The 26845-nt window shown below is 37.0% G+C and overlaps 1 protein-coding gene and 1 pseudogene across 2 annotated transcripts in view; both read right to left on the bottom strand.

The window, feature by feature from the left end:
- The window catches only part of LOC145254837 (paladin-like), a 187788-nt gene that overhangs the window by 119322 nt on the left and 41621 nt on the right, over window positions 1-26845 (bottom strand). The window contains exon 1 of one of the 2 annotated variants that reach the window (XM_080113676.1): window positions 13375-13692. The exons of the other annotated variant lie outside the window; for it this stretch is intronic. The gene's annotated coding sequence lies outside the window, so the exon portion shown is untranslated. Of the gene's footprint in view, window positions 1-13374; window positions 13693-26845 lie in introns of those variants that run through there. 2 annotated transcript variants of the gene reach the window in all.
- Window positions 17320-17457, bottom strand: LOC145255008 (U2 spliceosomal RNA; annotated as a pseudogene).

Here is a 26845-nt window from a genome sequence, read left to right as displayed (position 1 = left end):
GTGATAAATATAAACATTCATCGTTTTATCAGTAAAACTCAAATGTGTGCATATTAATAATATGAAAACGAGTTATATGAAGTGTAGAAAAAAAAAATGAAGCATTGTATGAATCAAAACGAATGAGCTGATTTGCCAAAAATGTTTTTTAAAATAAATAAAACATTTTTGTCAAAGAAAAAGTGACAAACGTAAAAGATTATTAAGTTAAAAGTACAAAATATTTTTTTAAAAATTCATTTGTTTTTAATTCAATAATTTTATGCTGTTAAGCTTTTGTTTCTTTTTATTTTATTTTTTGCCTCATGGAATTTTATTCGATTCCTCAACATTGGAAAACCTTACAAAGGGGTAGCCAAAAAGTGCGAAAAAAAAAAAAACTTTGAACATTTTGAAAGGCTTCCTATTGAATTAAATAAGGTGTAAATATATTCAAAGATCTTCATGTGTGAGAACACATTTTGGCGTCAGTTCTTTGATTTTGCGTTTCCGTGTCTGAACTGGTTGTAAAACAAAATTTCCAAAGAAATACAAAGAAATAAAAGGCAATAAAATATAAGATTAATAATAACAATGATTCTTAGTTATTAATTTTACTGGGGTCGTTGGCAGTTCAGTTTTTACATTTTCCTTCCACCGAAAAAAAGGACAGTACACTACAAACTAAGTTAAATACAGTGGAAATTTTTCAACAAAAAGTTTTTTCTTTTTCTCTCTATCTCTCTGGTTGGTTCATTGTTTTTGTTTTACGGCATATCAACCCTTTTCAGGTTATTTAATGCCGAATTCAGTGATTTTGAAGAATTTTTTTTTAATAGAATATATTTGTTTTTTTTTTTTTTTCAAGTCGGTTTCTATTTATCCCATAGTTGGGACCCTAACAGGTACTACCACTCCGGGTCAGTGGATCTGGGAGCAATGACAATTAAGGGGTGACTCCACACTCCTCAAAGCCCGCAAGCTGGGGCCTCACCATCGGATATAGTTTAAAGTCATATCCAGGACCTCTCTCTCTCTCTCTCTCTCTCTCTCTCTCTCTCTCTCTCTCTCTCTCTCTCTCTCTCTCTTTATATATATATATATATATATATATATATATATATATATATATTTATATAAAATGGGTTAATAAATTCCAACGAAAGAAAGATGTATATTTAAATAAGGGAGTAGTCACCAACAATGTGTATTTTTTAACATTATTTTATTGAGAATTATAAAATAATGTTAAAAAATACACATGGTTGATGACTACTCCCTTATTTATATATATATATATATATATATATATATATATATATATATATATATATATATATGTTTATTAAAAAACATCTTCACCGGACTTACATAATAATATATTTACCGGACTCATCATCTAAACAAAAGAGAAATCAAGGAATTATGCCTACTTCGGATTGTTACCTTGTGCCGTCGAAGAATCAACATAGACATTGGATCTCTTTACCTCACTGCTACAAAAGGCTCACTTTGGAAATTACCAATTTGGATATGAAATTCAATATCCTTTTCATTTTGAACCGATATATAATTTCCCTTACTCTATGATTTAACAAATTTAAAAGCTTTTAATTATGATTTTCTATGTTTATTATATTTAACAAATTAGGTATAAACCATTTATAATATTTGCTAACATTTTTTCCTCTGAGGAGATGGGAAAACATCGAAAACCTACAGGTTAAGGAGATATACTCATTGAAATGTATTCTTTGTCTTGCAGATAATAAAAATTCTAGATTTGAAATTTAACCATTTCACATCATAAAATTCAAATTACTAATATATACATACATACATATATATATATATATATATATATATATATATATATATATATATATATATATATATATATATATATATATACAGAAAGTAATAAACCAGAGTCTAAAAGAGCAAAGCCTCAGTTAAATATATTTAAAAGTTGATGACACATTGCAGAATCTCTGGATTACGATTTAACTTCCTTATTTCATTCCTGATGTTTTCCTTCAATTCTTGCAGAAGAAAAAGTCAAAGGCTAGTCAAGTCTGGGGAACATGGTGGACATTTGATATTACCATAGCGAGAGATAATATGCAAAGCTGAAAATGGACAACAAAAATAGACATTATTTTTCATAAATAAAGATTGTTTGAATTTTGCGTTTTTTTTTTTTTTAAATTTCCCTATGTCTTGGTCAGATTGTGTTAAAATTACAGAAAAATATCATAAAAAATAAAGAATCTCTTTAAGTTCAAATCACTTCATTGACTTTTTGTACAAGAATCTGTATAAGAATTTATAGGTATTATTGTTATGGTATTATTGTTATGGTATTATTGTTATGGTATTATTGTAGATTAATTCTCTCAGCTAAATCACTTGCTCCTAAACAAAAATTACATTATGCTTTTTGGGCGATTTCTTGCAAACTTCCTGAACAACTTGGTGGGAAAGAAAAAAAAAACTACCAAAAAGTCCAATTATATTAGAATTTAAAGTGGACGATAAGTATCACATTTAAAGGAAACATAAAATTTAGATCTATTTCCAGGCCATTCTGGTGTTTGAGGGTAATTAAAGTCTACAAATCTACTGTTAGACCATGTATGGAGTACCGTTAACATATTTGGGCTGTGAATCTGCTCCATTTGAGGGTTCTTGATAAGGTGCAGAAATGTATTTTGTTTTTTACAGAGGAATCATCACTTATCAAGGCCCAGAGGCCACACGAGGATATATTTTATTTATATGCACACAAAATAAACTTTTAAAGGTTCTATTATTGTCAGATTCACAAAACAGAAACATATTGTTCTAAAATCAATGAGAAATTTGAAAATCCGTTTAGGAACCAAATAACCTGATGCAGGATTTTTTTTTTTTTTTTTTTTTAATAAATGATTTTTTTAAAATCTATATAACATTAATTTTGGTGCCATGGCTAGGATTCGAACCTGGGTTACCACAGCAGCTAACTCATCATGCATACAAGAGGAAGTGAAGCACCTATTTAATACATACATTTCAAGAGACGCATTTGGTGTCTGTATATACACCCACTACCTTAAGTATGAACATGACACGTTAATCACATGAGCACTTTATATCCACACAAGTATATAACATACATGTTTTAGATTTTACATACATCAGAGACAAGTATATATACACATCAAATAGATCCTATGCTACAACCACAGTAGAAGAATCGTTACCACCTAATGAAAACCGGAGGAATAATTGGCCGAAATGTTGTGAAACAACATCTAAGAAAGATGAGGATAAAAGTTCGCAAAAAATAAATTAATAAATAATACTTATCTCAATAATGAATTCCAATTAAAAATAATATATATGCCATTCGGTACGGACCCGACCATGGAAGATCAGATAATAAATAAACGTGGATTTATAAGACCAAAAATCCAACCCTGATCGCTCTTCGGGGCCTGTGGCACAGTGGATAGAGATGTTGAAACTCTATGGTTCCAGATGAGAATTATCTGAAGATCGCGGTTTCAATCCTACCCAAAGCCGGCCAGAGGTTACTTGGCCAAAAACGTGATGAGACAACAAAAACTATGGAAGGCAGTAATTGCTGAGAATGCAGTTAGGAAGTTCGAAGTTCTTATCCTGTCGCAGTTACCACCTGACGAAGGCCGGAGGAATAGTTGGCCAAATGTCGTGAAATAACATCTAAGAAAGATGAGGATAATAGTCCACAATAAATAAATTTACGACACGAGATGTTTTTAAAAATAATAATTTTTTTTAACCAAATTTTTGCAACCTTAGTGAAACAAAGAATTTTTGTTTATGTATTATTATTCATCGGACTACTGTTCTCATCTTGAGTGTGATTTTCACAATGTTTCGGTCGATATACCCTCCAACCTTCTTCAGGTGTATCTTGTCGAACTCGGGAATGTTTCAGTTGAACTCGGCAATTTGAACGGAATTTTGAGCGGAACCTTTTATTTACTTCACGGGGGTAGCGTGCTCTTGTTCTGTCAACCATGACTGGATAGAGGTCCTAAGTAATTCGCAATATTTCGGTTGCCCACACTGAGGATGAACCTTCAACCTTCAGGAGTATATCACTCTTAGAATTAATTTTTCTCAGTACTCTAACAACTGCGCTACAGGTCCTTGCGGACAATTTTAGTATGAATTTTAGGAGCCTTAAATTAATTAAAAATTCAGAAATGTCATTTTTTTTTCTATTCTCAAGATCTTACAGCTGAAGATCACAGATTTCTTCCAATCTTGTTGAAGAAACTATTTTTAAATTACAATAGTTTATAATAGGCAAAAGGTTTAGTATTGACATAATTATTCAAATAAGATTATAGAAAATAAAATTTTATTTATTTCATTTATTATTTTTCTGTATAACGTGCTTACTGTATAAAATGTATAACCAAAAAAAAAAAAAAAAAATACTAAAATAACATTGATAAATTCTGGGTAATGCCGGCATGAGACAGCTAGTATTTTTATAAATATACTAGCAGGATGACTCGATGTTGCACGGGGTTGAATGATGAGCAACGAATGTTTCACACTCTTATATTTTTATTGACCTCGAAATCAATTAAATCGACTATTTTTTCAATCAAATTGATTGATTATCTGCTCTAGTTAGGGACCCATCACAGTGCATCGGAAGGAAGCTTCACATGCCTTCCCACAATGCCCGAGTTCACAATACATTGTAGTCTAAATTGTACTGTAGAGAACCGACTGTTGATTTTATAAAATTATTTTTTATATGTAATAGCTTGAACTAAAGTTTGAAATGCAAGTCAGATATCATTCTTCAATTGTGCTCTATACAGAAACATTCATTTCAAACGCGCCTCTGTCATATTAGAGAACTTACTGTTGATTTTATATGCCTGCCCTTACAGCTTGTGCGGCGATGACGGCTTGAATTTAAGTTTAAAATGAAAACATCAAGTATTATGGTGCAACTGTGCTTGAAACAATAACATTCATTTCAAATGTGCCCCTGTCATATCAAAGAACCTACTGTCGATTTTATATGTCGGGCCTTTCGGCTTGTATGGTAATAAAACTTCTCAAATGCACTTGTGATGTTAGGCTGTGTAAGGTGTTAACTTTGGTCAAAATCCCCTGTTCCTTCTTTCATCGGATTATTTTGTATTATTAATACTTATCGAAGACATTCCGATACAAAACCTTTCTAAGAACACCGCCAGGCACATAAAGTAACTTCGTGTGAAATTTAATAAAAATTGGCCCAGCCGTTTTCGAATTGAGAGGGAAAGGAATCGCACGCACACACACACACACACACACACACACACACACACACACACACACACACACACACACACACCTTTTATATAACATGTGAAGTAGATTGATACGCGGTTGACTTTATTTCACTAGAAATTCTTCAGCAAAATGTGTTTCAGAACTCAAGCTACTATACGTGATATAAATGATAGCAATACATATAACTTTTCTCATTACTCTCATGTGAAAAGTCGTACCGATTATATCTTCACTGTATCTTGTGTTCTTATATTAAAGTGAAAAGGAGCCGAAAAAGTTAATCAGTCCTCGTATTGGTCTATTTCGTTCTTTTCTTTAGTTGTGGATGTGAAATGGCGCAGTGGAGTGCTAATTGCTCCGACGTTCGGTTAAGTCAAAAGCGAACAGAAAACTCGAGAAAAGAGAAAGAAAAGAAAAAGCGAAGCAGAATGAGAAAGAGAAGAAAATAGGAGAAGAGAAGAACTATGACAAAAAGAAAGAGAGGTGAAGAAAAAAGAAAGAGAAAGAAGAAATGGAAGCGAAAATCGAAGAAACGAAGAAGAAAAGCAAACAGAAAAGAAAAAAAGAAAAAGCGGAAAAATAAAGAAAGAAAAAAAAAGACAGGGGGAAACAAGAAAAAGGAGAAAAAAGAAAGAAGAAAAGTAGAGAAAGAAGTAGAGAAAGAAAAAGGCACAGAAAGAAGAAAGAAAAGGCTTACATGAAATAGAAGAAAAAGAATGGAAAGAAAACGAGGGAAAGGAATGAAGAAATAAATAAAAAGAAAAAGGTAAATGAGAAAGAAGAGAAAAAGAAAAACGAGGAAAGAAAGGAAAAGAAAAAAGAAAAAGAAAAAAGGAAAAAGGAAAAGAAAGGAAACGAAGGCGAAAAAAGAAAATAGAAGAGAAAACGAAGGAAAATGAAAAAGAAAAGAAAGAAAAAATTAAACGAAAAAAAAAGGAAGGAAGAAAGAAAAGACACAGACTTACACACAGGTAATAGTAGCGATGTCGCTTATCCGTAAGAAATAAACTTACATACTAATTAATTGGCTGGAGTCATTTTCGCGCGTCTCGTCCCACGTCTGGTGAAGCTCGCAGTGTTTAATCATCTCGATCGACTCATAGCAGAATGGGGTCAATTAAGCGACGCTTGAGAAACTCACATCGTCTTCGTTGTCCCATTGTGCAATCCAATCACATTTACGCAATTTTTCAACTTTTACCCTAAGTACGACGCCCTCGGTAGTCTCGATTGCCCCATTGTTAAGATGCTCACAGGTTCTCATTGCAAAAACCGCAGGTGCAGCACATCAACTGTTACGCTGCACGCGTCACCCGTTTGTGTTTGCGTTTTCACACGCCAATTGACGATTTTTTTATGACATGTCCTAATTAACAGCTCATCACTAAAGTGTCGAGTTAATTAACGAACTAAAAATTTCACTATGTATACGAGGTGCCTTAAACAAGTTCCTAGACATTTTTTTGTACAGACATTTAACATTGTCATAGACTCTTGAAAATTCAGTTCGTTATTGCTATTACATCTTATGAGATGACTGACCAATTTTTATGATTTCAGGGTCAAATGAACAGCTACAGCAAGACGTGGAATACGCTCTACTAAAGCCTGATTCTCACAGCTGGTGAATTTCAAAAATGCAATCCGCACGTGAGGACACTTTAGAAGAATGATATGCAATAAAATTCGGTTTTAAACTTGGAAAAAATTCCACAGAAACGTATGGAATGCTTCAGACTGCTGTTGAACCATCTTGCAAGAATTGAGTATCAGTTTTTGTGTGGTATAAGCGATTCAAGGAGGCAGACGGATCGGTAAAGGATGATGAAAGGTGTGGGGGAAGTAAGGAAGTCACAACACCAGAGTTTATTAGCCATATGAAGAATTTCATGGATAAGGACTATTGTGTGTCTAAAGAGACAATAAGTGCACCGTTTGATGTCAGTGTGGGAACTGTACACACAATTATTCCCGAGGAACTGAAGATGCGGAAGATTTGCGACAAAGTTCGTCCCAATGCACCAGTCCACAACTCTATCCTTGTCACAGACTATCTGACGAAGATGGGCATTAAGACCGTTCCTCAACCTCCCTGTAGAACAGTCTTTGACTTTTGGTTATTCCCTTTGCTCCAGATAAAATTTAGAGGCTGTTGTTATGAGAGAACTATTTATTTGCTTTTATATGAGAGAACTTATTTATTTGCTGTGCAATTTCTTCTAAATTGCCTTCAGGATTTTCTCCATCAATTTAAGCCTCTGTAATTACCTCCCCTTTTTTGTATCTCTTGAAATAGAAAATGTAGTTTGAAGAAAAAAAATGGCAGCATAAATCCAAACAGAGAAGCTTTTTCAGGTAAAGAATTAATCTAGTCACGATTAGTAGAACCTCATCGGTTTTCATATGATAGGGAGGAAGCGGGATGACGTATCTTTGCTGGTTGACAACCCCCTACCACCACCACCACCACCACCACCATTTTTTTTCGTTTTATTTATTTTTCATAGCAAAGATGTAACATAATCTATACATCTTAGTGGTTTTCTCATATCATAGAGTAAAATAGAATAGATTTTAGGAAAGTTGGAGGTTACACCGTCCAAATAACATAGCAGATTAGTCCGATTAATTCAAATAGTACATCGTATTACTAATATGCAAACAAAATTATAGTTTCCTTAAATATCTTCATGCTTATTTACAGAGATGTTGATTTTTACATCGCCATAGAAACAAGATTGGATGGACGAAATAAGTAACAGCTAGGGGTCAACGGGTGACCTAACTGAATAGAGTACTCTCCCAATATATCACAACCATATATTAGGTTCAATATAATAATTGATAGAGAATTGTCTCTAGTATAACAAATACATAATCTGCATAAATTTTACTATCAAGACGGAAAGTTACCACCAAAAACTTCAAAGAGATCCAGTATATTTTATAAAGTGATTGTCGCACCTGATCAGTTCATTCCTATCACCCATGGTTATAAGTAGAATCGCCCAAATCTTTGTGGTTATCTATTTTCAGTGTAGCAGAAATAGCAATAACTAAAATGAGGGGAAAAAGAGCTTACCTCGGGTACGTCTGTTGTGTCACCGGTTGGGGGGAAAAGAGAATTCCAAGATGGCGTCCGGGGGTTTTTATTAGCGTTTACCCCATGCAACTCTCGGAAAATCACGTTTCTTTCTCATGTGATTATGCAAATAGATAATTCCCAGCCACTATAAAAGCAGGAGGCTAGAGACGAATCGGCAGTGTCCTGCAAATTGTGTGTGTGGGTGTTTCTGGCGATTGGAGTGTGTCTTCTTTTACCACGGTTATCACGGACAGGAATTCCCTCTCTTCTGGAGGTGGGCGATATTGACTATTTTGAAGTTGTACTGTTGCTGACAGAACATTTATTTTTTTTGCCTACTACATTTTTGTTCCATTCAGTATACCATAAATATTGCAACAGTAACAATTTATACTTGTAAGAAGTTCCCTGTCTTTCAAAATAATCTCTTCTGTTTGGTTTGTTGAGACTGATTATCTCAATGCCTGTTTCATGTGCAGTGCCCTTCTTACAGATTCTCATACCATTTCCCTCTCAATTCGTATAGCTGGACCAGATACTGCTCCTGTGGCTTCTAAATTTTCTTAGTTTAATGAAAACTCAATATTCAAAACTCTCTTGTCCTGTTCATTTGTTACAAAGACTCCATTGTCCTTTTCAGTTCAATTCTTTCCAGCAATATCCATATCTGTCGTTGCCTTCTGTTTAGCTGTCATAAATTATTTATTTTTCTAGTCTTTCTAAAGATTTTTTAAACTTATTGCTTCCATATGTAAAGAAATTAAATATTTCCCTGCTAAATACCGGAACCGGATGTTATTCCTCTCTTATATTATACTTCCGCTTTTATCAAGGCAAAGATTATAAACTACAGTTAAGAGTTCAAGGCTATCATATTTACTTCATTTATTAGCGGCCATGTTTGACTTTGTATAGAATGAGTTTAGGTTGTTAGATTCGAAACATTGTATTGATATGCAGAGACCTCTAGCGTAAGGGATAAACTGCTAAGTAATAATACGTTTGTAGTGACATTTTTCTGGATGTTGAAGGTTCAATCTTCAGTACAGGCAATACTAAAATTGCAATTGCCTATAAAGACCCATAGTGTAATGCATAAAATACTATGCAAAATTCAGTTCTCAATGACTCTCTTTCAGAAGTTGAATGTTCAATCTTCAGTGCAGGCAATACTAAAAATAAAATTGTTTACAAGGACCTGTAGCATAACAGATAAAGTCCTAAGAAACAATTTTCTGGAGGTTCAAGGTTCAATCCTCAGTGTTGTGGACACTAAAAATACTATTATAAATTACTTAAGACTACTATCTGGTCATGGCTGCCAGAACAAGTGCAAGCTACCTCTTGATTAAATAAAAGGCTCCGTTCAAAATTTAGATTCTCAAGTTTGATAAAAAAAATCCCAGAGGATTAAAATAGGATAGATTTTAAGAAATTTGGAGGTTACATCGTCCAAAACGTTGTGAGAATAACATAGAAGATTAGTCCAAATCATCCAAATAGTACATCGTATTACTAATATGCAAACAAAATTATAGTTTCGTTAAATATCTTCACGTTTATTTACAGAAATGTTTATTTTACATCGCCATAGAAACAAGATTGGATGGACGAAATAAGTAACAACTAGGGGTCAACGGATGACCTAACTGAATAAAGTACTCTCCCAATATCTCGCTACCATATATTAGGTTCAATATAATAATTGATAGAGAATTGTCTCTACTATAATAAATACATAATCTCATAAATTTTACTATCAAGACAGAAAGTTATCTCCAAAGACTTCAAAGAAATCCAGTATATTTTATAAAGTGATTCTCGTACCTGATTGGTTCGTTCTTACAAGCCATGGTTATAAGTAGAATCACCCAAATCATTGTGGTTATCTATTTTCAGTATGCCATAAATATTGCAACAGTAATAATTTACACTTTCAAAATAATCTCTTCCCTTTGTTTCATGCACAGTACCCTTCTTACAGATTCTCGCGCCATTTCCCTCTCAATTCTTACAGCTGGATCAGATACTGCTTCTGTAGCTTCTAAATTTTCTTAGTTTAATGAAAACTCAATATTCAAAAATTTATCCTAAAGAGATCAAGGTTTTTTGATTTCTGAAGTAAAATAAAATGAACAAAACATTAACATTGTTCATATTATTTGCATTTTCATATGACTGTTCTCATCTGGAATGTTATTTTCACAAATGCTGTAATCTACAACCTTCTTCAGGCATATTCTCCCGAACTCTGGACTATCTCTCAAATTTGAGAATTTGCATCGAATTCTGTAAAAATCCATACTAGATGTGTTTTCAAGCACCTGTGGCGGAGTGGATAAATTACTTAGTCAAATTCAGTTGTAAGCTACACTCACTCTGAAGGTTGAAGGTTCAATCCTCAGTGCAGGCAACATTCAAAATGTAATCACAAATTACTTGGGATATCTACTTGACCAAGTCATAGCTGAGAGGACGTCAATTAAACAAAGGGTTCTTTCAAAATTCTGTACAGATGCCTGAGCTTGACAGAAAGATTCCCGAAGTTCAACAAGATACACCTGAGGAAGGTTGGGGGTCACATCGATCGAAACATTGTGGAAATAACACTCAAGACGAAGACAGTAGTTCAAATAATTCAAAGAGTACAAATAACCAATCCTATCAAAAAAATAGAAACATACTGGTGTTATTAATAATATTTAAAGCACCAATACGGTCTCCTCGGTAGAGTTACCTGCTGTTATTTTAAATTAAAAACTATGTTAATGCCAGAAGAGTTTCTGATGGGTAACTAATCTGCACAAGTCCTGGAGATGAAAAAGAGTTTTCCTTGGGTAGCGGATCTGTATAAGTCTTGAACTCTAAAAGTTTGCAGACACAAGAAGCAAAGATCTTTCGTGTGTGGATACAAAAAGTTATGTGTGGGAATTCTAAAAGATCCAATATTTTTATGAAGCGATTCTGGTTTCTGATTGGTTGCTAGCATAACATGGCACCAGTTGATTGGTCAGTTCCTATCAGCAGTGTCAAAAGTAGAACCTTGCAATTTTCTTTAATCATACCCTAATATTATATCCAAAATATTACATACAAGGAAAACGATAGTGCATTTGCTAGTGGAGTTATCATGATTAATAACACTAAGCTGGATACTCCACCAGACTAGACACATCCAGCTCCTGGAATCTAACAACACCAAGCAAAGACCACAAGAAATGTAAACTATAAAATATTATATGTGCCTTTCTTATGATAAGAGCAGAAAACTAAGTATTATGGTATATGTTTGATGCACAATATTAGTGTTTAATAGGGATTCGTCTTTAATGAAAAAAATAGCACAAATGTAACCATAATAAGCCATCGATTTGTTATAAAACACTCATTCTAACTCAACGGGCTATAACTTTTTTTGTTTTTAAAGAGCTAAAATGTCTAGTATATATATATATATATATATATATATATATATATATATATATATATATATATATATATATATAAAAGTGAACATGTCTGTGTGTCTGTCTGTGTGTCTGTGTACATTTCCCTACGCAATAACTCTGTCAATTTTTAGTCTACAGACTCGAAATTTGATATACAGGGTAGTGAGATTTAAGAAAATCTTTGTGATTGGTTTTCGGTCAGAAATTTGGCTGTTAAGGGGTCGAAGTTCAACGATTTGACCTTTGAGAACTCTACAAAACTCTTCCGACAATTTGGGGTCTAAACACTTGAAATTTTAGATATAGGTTCCTTGGACATGGATCTAACTTAATAACCCGATTTGAGCCCAAAACAATAAATTTTAAGGGGGCATAATAGGGGTCAAATTTTAAAAAATTGACCTGGGTTTTTTTTTTTTGTTTTTTGTTCAGCATACACCTCCAAACACCTGGGCAATGCCGGGCCGAAATGCTAATATATATATATATATATATATATATATATTAGGGACAGGACGATTCCAATACAATTACAGATTCCAATTCTTTATAAATTTTTAAATATTTAACTATAAAATTGTTATTTTTCACGATTACCATAAAAACATGCTAAATGTGAAGATATTTTCGTAAAGGAAAAGATACACTTGTGAGGAATGATCTATCGATTTTAGTTTTACTAAAAGTTTAAAATTAATATATATTCATTATTTTAGTGTGACTATCAGTGGTAGAATATTTTTCTTTTAAAAAAGTCAAATGAAAAAGCCAGTTAAAAGAATCGTTTTTGGCATTGGCAAATAGGCACAAATTTTTCCAATTCTGATACCCCCCAAAATTTTTATTTTTCCGATTCCGATTAATTGTCCGAACACTAATATATATATATATATATATATATATATATATATATATATATATATATATATATATATATATATACATATATATATATATATATATATATAAAACCAACAATAATGATTCAGACTGTAGACATTACCTGGTTGTGGCGTCTTGAATTATTGGCAATAAACTAACCCCTTTTCAGAAAGAAGGTAACGCCTGGGAGAGTGAACCTTCTAGAACAGGTTATAACAATACCTCAGCCCGACAGCAACAAAGCCACTACCTGACTTATTTTTAAGGACATGTCCTAAATTAGTAGGAGCAACCAGTTTTTTTTTTGTTTTCGTTTTTACTTGGAAGTTACTACTTATCAAGGCCCGAAGGCCACTCAAGGATAAGGGTTAATGAATGGAAGGTGGTAGTATAATAATCGTTAATGGTGTAAATGTGGTAGAATTTGATTCTTTATGGAGACGGTTCAACAAGAACTTGTTTACATTGGACTTGAAAGCTACTATGTTGTATTCAACCGGGAAGCAGGCCAGCGGAACAGTGTTCAATTAAGTCGGTCAATTAACTCATAAAGAAATCTGGCGAGGGAAGTCTGATCACAGAGAAGTAACTGAAATAAAATGAAAAACAATTAAGTTATAAAACAACAAGAAGAAAACATTTCAATACCTTATCTGCAGTTTAAAGTTGATATTCCAAATGCTGTAAGTGTTGTGTTAGTGATTTTTTTTTTTTCGTTTGCTTTTTAAGTCGACATCACAAACGTTTAAGGTAGACGAACTAATAAATACGTCCTTCGGCGTTAAGAGACGTGAATTAGTCTTGCAAACACAAGAGTTGCTACTCCTTTATTTCGTGTGATCATTATTATTATTACGAGCCATCTAGGTTAGGTGTTCCACTTCCGTTACGTCACGACCCACATTGTTTAAAAAAAAAAAAAAAAAAAAAGGTGCGGACCAAATAACAAACTCTAAACAAACTCTCGCTTACTCACACCACTGTAGAAAAGAGTATAGTTTTCCTCTTCCCGGCTCTCTTCCTCTTTCCCTTTTCATGTTTAATGTACACGTTTTATTATTTTTTTTATTTAAAACTGATTTGAAATTCAAGGACGACGCTTCCCTCTTTCATGAGTAATTTCAGCTCTTGTTTCATGCCAAACGACGTATTGCATATCAGCGAGGGAGGGATGGAGGGGATGTATTTGGTATGTTCTGAATCTAGGATCAGATTCGCTGAGGGTCAGATTACGGCCACCGTAAACCGAAAAATAAAATAGTCACTTTTGTATCAGTTTTATAAATCCACCGAGACTTTCTTTAAGGAATGAAACAAAATGACCATCCTTTGCAATCGTCAGTACCGTGGCCGGTGTACGTTATTCTCTGACGTCAGCAAGTGACTTTTAGTGGGACGGCATTCTATTTACGTTGGCTGTGGATAAACTTCTTTTATATGTTTTGGCCTTTTGACTAGGAAAAAAGTGTAGTATATGTTCTAGTAGTACATTTCGCGTGTTCTGATTGCAGTCTAGACCAAGACAATTTAAATTCTCGTCCCAACCCACAGTGATCCTTTTGGGGAACCGGATTTTCCCCACATTAAAAGCCGACTTTGTGTCTAATTCTGCTTTCGAAGGGAGCCAAGTAAACATGGACGCATTTAACTGAATGTGGTATGATTCAGTTCGGTCCTATGAGGCCATCCTAGGCATTAGCTCCTCCTTCTAGAAAGACAGAGATCGTATGTTTATTACCTGTTGTTTGAGACACCTATGTCGGTGGAATGCGAATGAGTTCAGTCTTGGCTATTTTTGCATGGAGCTAGATACCTTTAAAGGATTAGCTACAGTTTCGTTGAACAACTTTGTGAGATCACAAAGGGTCTAGAAGTAATCAATCAGTCTGCTCTTTCCTGACGAAAGAAACTTAGCTTACAAATAAACAGTTTTTTGTTGTTTTTTGTTTTTTCGTCTTTCTGCCAAGTTTTTCAGGATGTTCACACGTAATCGCCTAAAAAATATAATCTCATTCTGTATGGCAGTGATTTAATTGAGGTTGTTATTAATTATTAGGGCTATGACAAGAGAATATTCTTATTGTTTTGACTCAAGTATATATCCGACACAGTTAGACACTGTTAATCAATCGAGAACCACATCACTGTCTAAAAACCTATAAGATATTAACGGATATATACGAGGGGCGTGCAATAAGTAATGCCCCTGACCCACTTCCCATAGAGTAGAGTAACGAAACTTAGCACAGTTACTAGTCTTTCTCTACATAGGAACCACCCAGAGTTATGCATTTCTCCATTCATTTGATGTAGCTCTTGAGACCGTCTTTGTAGAACACCCCAGATTGTTCCTCCAACAACGATGTGACTTCAGAAATAAAGGCTGCATCATCTGGGAAACGCTTTCCTTTCAAAAACAACTTCATGGCTGGGAAGAGATAAAAATCAGACGGTGCAAGGTCAGGAGAGTAAGGAGGATGGGGAGGATTTGATAACCACACGTCCGTGCTTCTAATCTGGCGACATACGAGTCGTGAACCTGAGCGTTGTCCTGCAGGAGGAGGGTACCTTTGCTGATCTTGCCCCGTCTCTTGATTTTGATAGCTTCACTTAATTTCCTCAAAAGTGAAGCATAATAGGTTCCTGTAATTGTGGTACCCTTTGCCAGGAAATCTGTCATCACTACTCCGTCCTGGTCCCAGATGACTGTGAGCATGACCTTGCAAACGGAGGGCTGCCCCATTGCCTTCTTTGGAGGTGGTGAGTGCAAGTGCTTCCACTGCATTGACTGGGCTTTGGTCTCTGGATCATAGTGATGGACCCAGCTTTCATCCTGTGTAATCAGTCTTTTGAGAAACTTTGACTCATCTTCTTGGCACATCTCCAAATTTATCCTCGAGCACTCGACATGTTCTCGCTTCTGGAATGGTGTTAGTTACCTGGGAATCCATCTGGCAGACACGTTATGCATATGCAAATAGTCATGAATGATAGTTTCCACAGACCCTGTACTAATCTTGACATCTTGGGCTATTTGGCGAATAGTAATGCGCCGATCTTCCAAAATGGCAGCCTCAACTTGACGGACAGATGCCTCAATCAATGGCAGAAGGGGGACGACCAGGTCTGGGAGCTATTTCCACAGACTTCCGGCCATGTTTGAATTCACGATGCCAGAGTTTTACAAGGTCATATGATGGGGCATTATCACCATAGGTTTCATCAAAAGTCTGTGGTGTGCGTCCTTTCACATACAAAAACCAGATTCAACAGGCTCCATTTCACACCTGATTCAGTTCAAACACCTGTAAAACAGAAACCACAATTAGTTCAGATGTGTAATTTGCCAGATAACCCATAGAGATATAAATCATTGCACATGCAAAATTTTAGCTAGATCAGACAACTGGAAGTGCGTCAGGGGCATTACTGGTTGCACGCCCCTCGTACTCGAGAGTCAAAATAATGAAAAGAATATTCTCTTGTCATAGCCCTAGTAATTATATATAATCCGGTTTACTTGTCTACCCACGGGAGAAGTGTTAGTCACAAGTGAAAATACATAAATAAATAAAACTAAGTAAAGCACTGAATTGGGACAAAAATTTAAATTGCTTCGGTCTGTTTCCCTGACCAAGGACAGAAAATGTTATTTGTAACATCAGAACAAACTAGACGTTTAGTTTGTTAAAAACGAGCAAAAGTTATAGCCCGTTGACTTAAAATGGGTGTTTTATGACAAATCGATGGTTGACTATGTTTAAATTTGTGCTTATTTATTTATTTATTTATTTATTTTGTATTAAATACTAATTATTATTAATCAATATTAATCCCTACCGTACATCGAATGGATACCATAATACTTAGCTATTTGCACCTCATCATAAAGGTCCATACATAATTTCAGGCATATCTGCCTAATAGAAGAATTGAAATGGACAAACAGACCAAGAGAAATAAAATTGAATGAAAAAAAGACGAAATTAAATGAAGAAAAAATATTTGTTCGAACTCCTGCTTTCCCCAAACCAATTTTAACTGTAATTCCCACCGTCTGTTCTCTCTCTCTCTCTCTCTCTCTCCTTCTCTTACTCAGCTACCGAAAAACTAACTGTCCGTCGTGCTTCCAACTCGTACTTTTCATAACAGCTTCTGTCTTCTTGTGCAAATAATTGTCATATGTATATGACTGAGCCTTCTTTTCTCATTCCATCACCTGATAGGAAAGAGAGGGGCACACCCGTTTGTGTCAGTCCCTTTCTTCATTACTTTCACCACGTGATCAATTTCCCCAATGTTGTTATTAAATTCTGTTACAACGAGGCCGATAGCCATTAGTCCCATTAGTCGCGTGCTCTTGTGTAATGAATGAATGCCTGAATGTAGGATTGACATGAAATTCTTAAAGATAAACTAAAATGACCGATAAATGGGCTGAAATGACTTAAATAAATAAAAAGTAAATGACTTAAAATGACTTTAATGAACTTAAGAATGCCTTGAATGCTTAAAAAATAACTGGAATTCTTCGAAAACAACTTGAATGATCTGGAGAATGAGTTGAATGGCTTTGAAACTGACTGGTTATAAAAGGGGTGATCATTTTACATTAAATTAATACAGAAAAGTGATCCCCCACTTTATATCACAAAGTTACAAACATAAGTACAGCATGTAGTGAGAACAGATGCTACACTTTGATCTTGGCCAAAAGGCCAAGAAAAGGGTATTTATTTGCTCCCCCAGTGAGCAAATTAGGCACAAGGCCAATTTTTAATGTGAGGAGTGAAGAGGAAATGGGGACCAACTCCCTGGGGAGTAGGGGAGCTGGCTAGTGACAATTGATATGAAGGGTTGCCCCTACATTGACCAAGGTCTTATATGTTGTGTTTCTCCCACATATGGTCTTTGCTTGCAGTATCTGCTGAGTCAGATACTACACTTTGATCCCGGCCCAAAGGCCAAGAAAAGGGTGTTTATTTGCTCCCCCACCAAGCAAATTAGGCACAAGGCCGATTTTTAACGTGAGGACTGAAGGGGAAATGGGGACCAACTCCCCGGGGAGAGCTGGATAGTGACAATTGGTATGAAGGGTTGCCCCTACATTGACCAAGGTCTTATATGTGGGGTTGGTATTTATTTGCTCCTCCACCGAGCAAATTAGGCACAAAGCCAATTTTTAATGTGAGGAGTGAAGGGGAAATAGGGGCCAACTCCCTGGGGAGTTCGGGAGCTGGATAGTGACAATTGGTATGAAGGGTTGACCCTACATTGACCAAGGTCTTATATGTGGGGTTGCCCCCATATATGGACTTTGCTTGCAGTATCTGCCGAAACAGATACTACACTTTGAGATATTAAATCCTTTATACATATTAAAAAGACAGTGAAAATCAACAATGAACAAAAAACTTAGGCACATGGCCAACTCAAAAGGGGGGATTGTGGGGGTCGTTGGTCATCATTGTCACTCCAGAACTAAACAAAATCATAAGTTACTCCCAGCTAGTATCTTCTTTCACCATAATACCGCATTCACCCTTTCGTACTGGGGGACGTCCTACTTAACTCCTAATTTTTAAAACATTTTTTATTGAAGTGTAAAAACAAACAGATGACAATAAAAATGGCACAATAATTCATTTGCGTCCAGGGAGAAAAAAAAAAAAAAAAAAAAGGTGATTAGTAGGACATTCCCAACCCAGTCTTGTTGATAGACTGCCCGTTCCACTAGGTTTGTAAAAGAAACCTCGCTTCTGCAGGTCAGTCTCTAAGTGGGGATGCCCTTTAGATGGGGGTGAATGGAGAAAAGAAAATTTTGTGGGTAAGGAATGGGGATTAGTTTGTATGTCTTTCTCCAAGATAGGTGAAATTTAGAGGAGGGGGTGGAAACAAAAATTGCAAGAAGGAGGGGCTGGGGATCTTGGAAGATTCCTAATAAGGGAGGGATGGAACACACACTAAGCTAGCTGAGAGGCTACTTGTTTAATTTTACTTTACAGAACTGTGCGTTCCACACCTAGGTGGGGAACACGTATTAAAATTTGGCTCTTTTTCATACACACAGACTTGCTACATATATCCATCTTCTGTCAAATGCAGCGCGATGCAGCCTTCTTCTATAACATCTGATCTTCACCTGTAGTTGGTGTTTAAAGAAAGCGATCAGATCCTGATAAGAAAAAGACTCCCCCCCGGCAACCTTGCAGACACGACATCCAAATCACCATTCTCGCCACGGCCAGGATCATAACATAGACCATTTGTCTTTCCTGGTACCACGACGGCCTTACGTTGTCCACAACATTGGATACGGTAATTGGGCGAGGATGCTCAGGATCGATGCGAGCCGTCACCTCGCTGACATACAACCAGTACCAGTGGAGTTCGCGGCAATCAAAGAAAGCATGATCAGTCGTTTCTACGGTCGTTGTCCCACAACGGGGACAATCAGGCGACTCCAAAAACTCGGAACTGCATTGTATGTTGTTGAGTGGAAGTGCATTTCAGGTCAATCACCAGGTCAGAGAGAACTCTGTATTGTTCAGATTACTCGAACCTGGTGCCCAGCTCCACTCAGAGTGGATCTCACTCTGCTGCCAACCCAAATGCGCGCATAGCAGGTTTGTGGCGGGTCGGCAGCGGCCCCCTTCACTAGATCCCTGTGGTGTTCCCTACGGGTAGCAGTCACAAGGTCACTGGACCTTGGTAGTCATTTTAGCGTGACTCGGCACTCTTTCATGTAGGCAGATTTTCCCCACAGCCTGCGACGGCTCTCGATAGAAGGGTCGAGAACAAGGTCGGGGAAGGCAGCAGTAACCACAGGGTGCCACGGTTAGTCATCTTGCATATAGTGGCTCAGGAAGGCCAGCCTCTCAGCATCTCGATGACACTTCAAGTCCGGCATTCCCAAGCCTCCGTCACATGGACGTTGAATACAGACCTGTCTGCTTACCCAGTGTCTTCCTCCATCCCAAAGAAGCGAAGATAAGAGTTCGACAAGAGCTGTTAGGTGCTGTGCAGGCAGGGGACGTACGGCCAGTCGGTAAAGGATAAGAGGAAAAACATAAGTGGCACACGCCTCAGCTCTACTCTTTAAGGAAAGTTTCCTAGGAAGCCACGAATTGACTGCAGCCTCCACCTTTGACCGTACCTCCAACCAATTTTTGTCAAGCTGGAGACCCGGTCCGAACCACACGCCGAGGATCTGAGCCGGGCCATCCATCCAGCTGAAGGGCGCCAGGAGGTTGGCGTTGCCACTCCAGGCGCCCAACCGCAGTCCTACCGATTTGCTGCGGTTTATCTTGGTCCCTGTAATTCTTTCGTACTGAGCGAGTGCCTTCGACACGATCTCAATGTCTCTTAAGCTTAAAACAAAGACCGTGACATCATCGGTGAACGCGGATACCTTGGCTGCTGAGCCACCGGGTATTGCGATTCCGTGCAGGGCCGAATTTTGCCTCCCCACGTCTCAGTTTGCAGTGCAAGAGCTCCAAAGCCAGGACATAGAGTAGGGGTGACAGCGGACAACCCTGACAAATCGACCGAGAGATAACAAAGGGTTTCGAGCGCTTTCCTTTGTCTTACATGACAGCTGTGGGCTGTCGATACATCATGGAGATCCACTTGCAGAAGCCTGGTTTAAAACCGGCAGCATCTAAGACAGATGCCAAGAAACGATGGTCGACCCTATCGAAAGCTTTGGACTGATCTAAGTTGATCAGCGCGGATTCCGTGTCATAATCTATCCCTCCCTCTAGGATCGTGTTTATCAGGTGCAAGTTGTTCTGAATTGATCTCTGCTTCACAGCGTAGTTCTTTTCCGGTTCAACCAACTTGCTGATAACAACCTGCAGCTGATTTGACAGGACCTTGGTCAAAATCTTCTCCAATGCTTTATTTCTTGGAGGGAGAGTCTCTCCGCATCGTCCTCGTGGGTAGGAGGATGTCCCACACAGCGAAGCTCCTCTGGTACAGGTATAGTACCGGGATGTTAAGCTTGTGGAGGAGCCCCGCCATGTCTTCCTTCTTCATCCCCAGGAGGCAGTTTTCCAATATATCGGAAATGCCGAAGGACAGGACTTTGCCCTCAATCGCCTCCCAAGCACCTGGTATGCGTTTTATATCTGCCCCCTCTATGTATTGTCTGTACTTTGTCAGGTATAGGTCTCTATACTCTTGAGGGGACAGGGGACAGTTGTTTTTCCACGGTCTTTCCCCCACACAGATCCTCTTGGTGGTGTTGCTGTTGGTATGGATTCTTTGGTGGGTTAGACCGTTTTTGCTCTTTTATGGCGGTTGCCCCTGCCTGTTTATTGGCGATGCTTCCTGCCTCCCCAGATTTCTTAGTCTTTCCTTTTGTGGGTGTGTCGCTTTTTTGTGGGGTGGCTCCCTTTTCAGTGTCTTTTGGGCCTGACTCTACTTGGTTAGAGTCTTTTTCGGGAGCAGCTTCCCTTTTGGGGAGTCGGCCTCTTGGGGAGCATGATCTTTTTTGTTTACTTTGAGGCCATCTGCCCCTTCCTCGTTTGTGAGGTCCAGGCGGTACACCCCCTCATTTTCTTGATCTGCTCCCCTTTTGGGGGAGCAGCCGTCCTGGGCTTTGATCTTGGCCAAAAGGCCAAGAAAAGTTTAAAAAGCTAAGAACAGCATCTATTAACAACAGACCTTTGATCTTAACCAAAAAAGCCAAGCACAAAGTGTTACGGACAGACCGACAGAGTGACTTATAGAGTCGCTTGCACGCGACTAAATAATAATAAGATCGTGTCGATCTTCCCCTCAATCCCTAAAACAAGATTGGGCGGGAAGCGGCGGGGGAGGGGAGATTGAAAGATACTTTAATAACAGAATAAAAAGTAAGGGTTTGTGGTAAACTGGCCAGAGATAACATTAACAAATCTATGAACCATAAATAACGCGCTTTGTCTTTTTTGTGAGACTTTGTGAGGTTCTATAAATAGGACAGAAGTATGCAACAGATCTAAATCATACGAGTAGCTGACTCTTGTTATGACAGGACACGGATGGGCAAAGATGATCCCCCCCCCCGGCCTCTCTAAGAGACAAGACTACAAAACAGCATCGGACTATTGCTGGTGTTATCCACGGTTTGTTAGAAATTTAACCTCTAAAATTCACAATTATCCATTACAAATTAAATAAGTGAAGCACAGTGAAGGAAACATAAAAAAATGACTAAGTTCAGCATTTGCCCCAAAAGTCCTCAGGGGACATCAAATTCTGGTAAAAATGAACAAACGGTGCAGTTTTAGGCCTTAGCATATGTAAATTTGAGTTCTCACCATGCAGAAAAGAAATGACTAAGTCCATCATTTGCCCCCCCCCCCACCCAATTTAGCCCCAAAACTCCCAAGGCCTCAATGTATTTAAATTTGAGTTCAGCACCATGCAAAACTGCTAAATAGACATACAAAGAAAATTTTGGACAAACATGGTCAAATAGTCCCCAAAAATGGAGTGTTTTTATTAGCCCTAAAAGAGCCTTTTGGGCATACACAAGAGTTATCGCGAAGTATAGACAAACAAAATTATATAGGAATCAGTCACAAATTTTCAAAAAGTTTTATAACACTTCAAGGCACCAATTTTATTTTAATAAGAACAAATGTCAATTTTAACCATTTTAACCGAAAGGCACTCCTGGGGTTGGTGGTGGAGGTCAGAGTGTCAATTTTAACCCGATAGGCACTCCATGGTCAGAGTTTTTCCGGAAAATCCATTCTGTTACTTTTTTACTCATATCATGTTTAATGTTTGTGCAAAATTTCAAAAAGTTCCGAGGAAAAGTGCAAAAAGACAAACAGACGAACGGACAAGGGTGAATTTACAGGTCAACCCTTCTTTTGTCGTGGGACCAAAAACTCCTGGTCATCAAGCGAGTATTACTTGCTCCAAGTATTCTTTTTAAACGCCTTAGACATTTTATGCTGGTCTCATGGTTAACGACAGGGACTGAGTAGCTGGGTGTCCTAAGTTCTAATCCAGTTCGTTCCACAAAAATCACTTTCACTTAGGATGTTGGACATCTCGCGGTTGCACCAGTAATTCTCAATGTCTTTCTAGAAAGAATTCTTACTAGAAAAATACCGGGGAAACCAATGCTTACAATTGAATCTTCGGATTAATACGATATGAGGATGACTGCTGGAAAAGGACTGATCGTTACTTCTTCAACTCTCCCGGCGACGTCACTCATACGATCTAGTCCCGCACCCCCACTATCTCAAGCTTGTCATAGAACGAACATATTTTGAAGAGAAAAACATTGCTAACCAAAGATTTCAAAGGTGATTCATCCGAAGTTCCACCAAATTAAAAACCATTTCCTTTGATTAACCATGGAAATTTTCCCGAGTTCCCCTCCTTCAAATCAATATCCTTTTCAAAATAGTCTAAGAATTTGGGACTAATAAACGAATCCATTATTATTACTAATGGTACAAGAAAACGAAAGAGGTAGAGAGGACGGGGGTAGGGGAGAGCTGATTTTGACATTGACGATATTAAATAATTGGACTCTAAGTTCTTCATAACGAAAAAAAAAAAAGGTATCGTAATGATGACAAGAATCATTTTCAAATAGTCTAATAATTTTGAGGAAAAAAAAAAAACTCCGTCATCACTAATGATACAGGAAAACGAAAGAATAAGAAAACAAAATAGAAAAAGATAAAGAAGTAGAAAAAAGGTAAAGAGGGGGAGAAAAATAAGAAAAGAAGGGAAATAAGAAAATGAAAGAGGGAAATAATAATAATGAATGAAAACAGCTGAAATGTTAAGGAAAACTCCTGAATGCGGAAACTAACACCCATGAGCAACAAGCGCAAGCCAGACAAACTGCTCCAGAGGCAAAACATGAAGCATCACATGGAACCAAGAACACTGAAGCCACATATCTATAAGTTCTCTAACTCCCAACCCCATCCACACATCACTGTCCCCCCCCCCCAAAGAGCGAGGCCGAATAGCCAAGTAGAGTTAAGGAGGAAGGAAAGACCAGGGAAAGAGCACTGACCAGACCTCCGCTGGATAATTGCGAAGAGAACTGGGACCTTATTGCCACTCAAATTCAAGTGAAGACCAATAGCCGCTGTCAACGAGAAATCAATGTCAACCAGCTGTTGTGATAATGTAAATTTATTTGCAAATGTTATTGAAAGAGATGTAGAGTATAATGGAAATCTGGGGAGACTTGTTATCACTCAGCTTCCAGAGAACACCACAATCTGTTTTCAAGGACAGATCTTTAATGACCTGTGTGAAAGCTCCTGATGCTGGTGGAGGAGGAGGAATGATAATAATGAAGAAGAAGAAAAGCACAGAAAAAACAGAAACGGAAAGAAACCCCATTAAATCGAATTAATTTTTTTTTTTTTTACTATTGAGTTGAAATTTTGTATAATGACTAAAAACGGGTTAGAAACAAATTGAAAGGAAAAAGTTATTTCATTTAGAAAGTGAAATATGGGTCCCACACTTGTAGGTTTGATTGTCAAAACGGATTCTTGTCACTTTCTACCCAGGCCTCCAATTAACTAAAGCAACAGGGAAACCAACGCCACACAATTAAAATATTTGGATGGTATAATTCACCGGGTATTTAATTTTTAAATACTATTGATTTGAACTTCATAACTAAAAACCGGATCAGAATACACAACTTGACAAAAAATGTGTCATTTAGAAAGCGAAATATAGACTCCTCTATAAATATGACACTGAATACATGTGATATATTTTAGAAATCAAGAGGCTATGCATTCAAGATAAAAAAAAAAAAAACTTGGAATCTTAGGGAGATATCAATCATATCAGTTATCAAAAGTGTCACAGAGTTTATGAAGAATAACCTGAAGTCCTACCTAACTAATATTCCTGGTGGACCAAGTGCAAAAGAGATCCAGACAATTGCACTTAAGGGAACAGCGAGGATACTAAGAAGAGCTCTCGGTTGGTTTCAATAAAAAGCAGACCAATGCTGGCAGCTGGTTTGACTGCTCCATACCCAGCGTTACAATCTTCAAAGAAAATTTACACATTATGGTAAGGAACAAAGCAGGCTAAGCAAAGAATTATATTGCATTTTTGGGAGTAAGTTAGTGGCTTACTATAGCAAGACTCATTTTGACATTAAATAAGAACGGTCTATTTGTTATTCAAACGTTTAATGTCCACTGACGATGGTCAAGATTTACAAAAGATAGAAACGCAACGGTTAAGCAAGGGCAGTAAACATGATAATCCTATTTCTCTCCTCATGTCTTTTGTGTGTAGATCCAACATTCACAAAAACTGACACCAAAAATGCGAATAATGAGTTGAACGCTAACACAAACCGGAAATGATAACAGAAAGTCACTCTTGCAGATTTCTTTGGATATTTTACACACTTCATGATTTCAGATCTTGATTATAAATAAGAATGAAGTTTATTTGTTCTGCAAACGTTTATTCTCCATTGACAATGATTAAGATCTACAAAAGATAGAAACGCAACAGTAAACCAAGAGCAATACACATGCTAATCTTAAAGACATCACTTTTATTTTATTTAGCAATTATGTGACCTTTTAGATAAAAATAGCGGAGGGGTTGGCTTTGCCCGGTCGTAAAATACGCTTAAACATATTTTAACTTGTTCAGATTTCGTATATATTATTCTAGACATGATTTCAAAAGTAAAAAAAAAGTATTTGGGTGCCATCAGCTAGAATCGAAACCAAAAGCATTCAAAGCTGGTGACGTTACCACTGTACCAACGTGACACGCATACGAACTAATTAAGTTTTTTCATTCTTGACACATTTTTGACCCCTTAAAAACTATTTTAATTGGCGTAAGACCCATAAAAAAAACAGCTCATAAAAAATCCAATCATTTGAGGTCCCTAGTACTAGTCTGTGCCTTTTATTTTTGGAAGAGATAAAGTTTGAAACAGATAGACAGATATAGACAGATAGATATAGCGAGTTTTAGATGATGTTCCCAAGCTTGTTTTTGCTGTGGGTTTCCTTGATACAGCTGCTTTCAAGTTATGAAGTGCATATATACACCTTGTGATATTAAGCAAGGCAACGTTTTAATTTCATCGTTTCTATCATGAATTAGTTTGTACGAGAGCCATGTGGAGAACTTGTGTGAAAAAGGCCAGTACTATTTATTGTACGAATAATAGAGTATAAGTACATATCTTTGCTTTCGGTTTGGTGAGCTGTTGTTGGCATCCGTCCCTCTAGAAGAATATGGGATTGTGCCTGTAGAGGTTGTGATTAACTGAATAGGCCCATTTTCAATCTACATTTTCGGTTGCAGGCATCGCTGGTGAAAGTCAGTGCATCATGTTGGTCTGTTGGATTTTGTTGACTGGCCTTTCTGAATAATCTTTTGGTCTCCGCTGTTCTACGATGGACCTTTTCCCAGTGGTCAGGCCTTTGGTTACAATTTGTCTCTAGATGTTGTGAACTTTAGCTTTGGGTTCCCAGGTGGTAGGATCAATATTACATGCTTTTGTCTTGCATTTGCATACGTCAACATAGCGGAAATGAGGACGACTAATTTTCCTTTTGCTAGTACTAAGTTCACCATAGTGACTGTCTTTTGAGATTTGTCTACTGTCCATGCGGTGTACATGGCCTATACAGCGTCGTGATGGAGGATGAACATGAAGGGAATACCAGCTAATTCATAAATAATAATACTTTTATATGAGATTGACAATACATGCCTGCTGTTTGATATTATATACAAGTTCATACATCATCGAACGTTGTGATTATCGTGAGCACCGGACAATATCTGATGAGCTCCCAAAATCCAAATTTCAAAATGGTGCACAAACATCACGAAACAACAGACAGTAGACCAACCTCCATCGCTGGCCAAGCATTTTGGACAAGACTGTCTTACAAATGAGACAGAATCAGAAAACAAGTCTGCTTTGGAAATAGCCTAAAAGAGTGACCAAAAATACACCATAAACTTCCATTGCAAAAAAACTGGAAGAATGGATCGGTCAACAGAGTGCAAAGTATTTTCTGGATTAATTTACTCAGGATTATACATAGACAAGGAAAGCTGTATATACTGGCTAAAAAGA

Source organism: Euprymna scolopes, chromosome 30 (assembly GCF_053919585.1).
Source record: "Euprymna scolopes isolate OS-2025 chromosome 30, ASM5391958v1, whole genome shotgun sequence".
NCBI lineage: Eukaryota > Metazoa > Mollusca > Cephalopoda > Sepiida > Sepiolidae > Euprymna > Euprymna scolopes.
The sequence above is the reverse complement of the archived record's forward strand: the minus strand, read 5'-3'. Positions and strand labels throughout refer to the sequence as shown.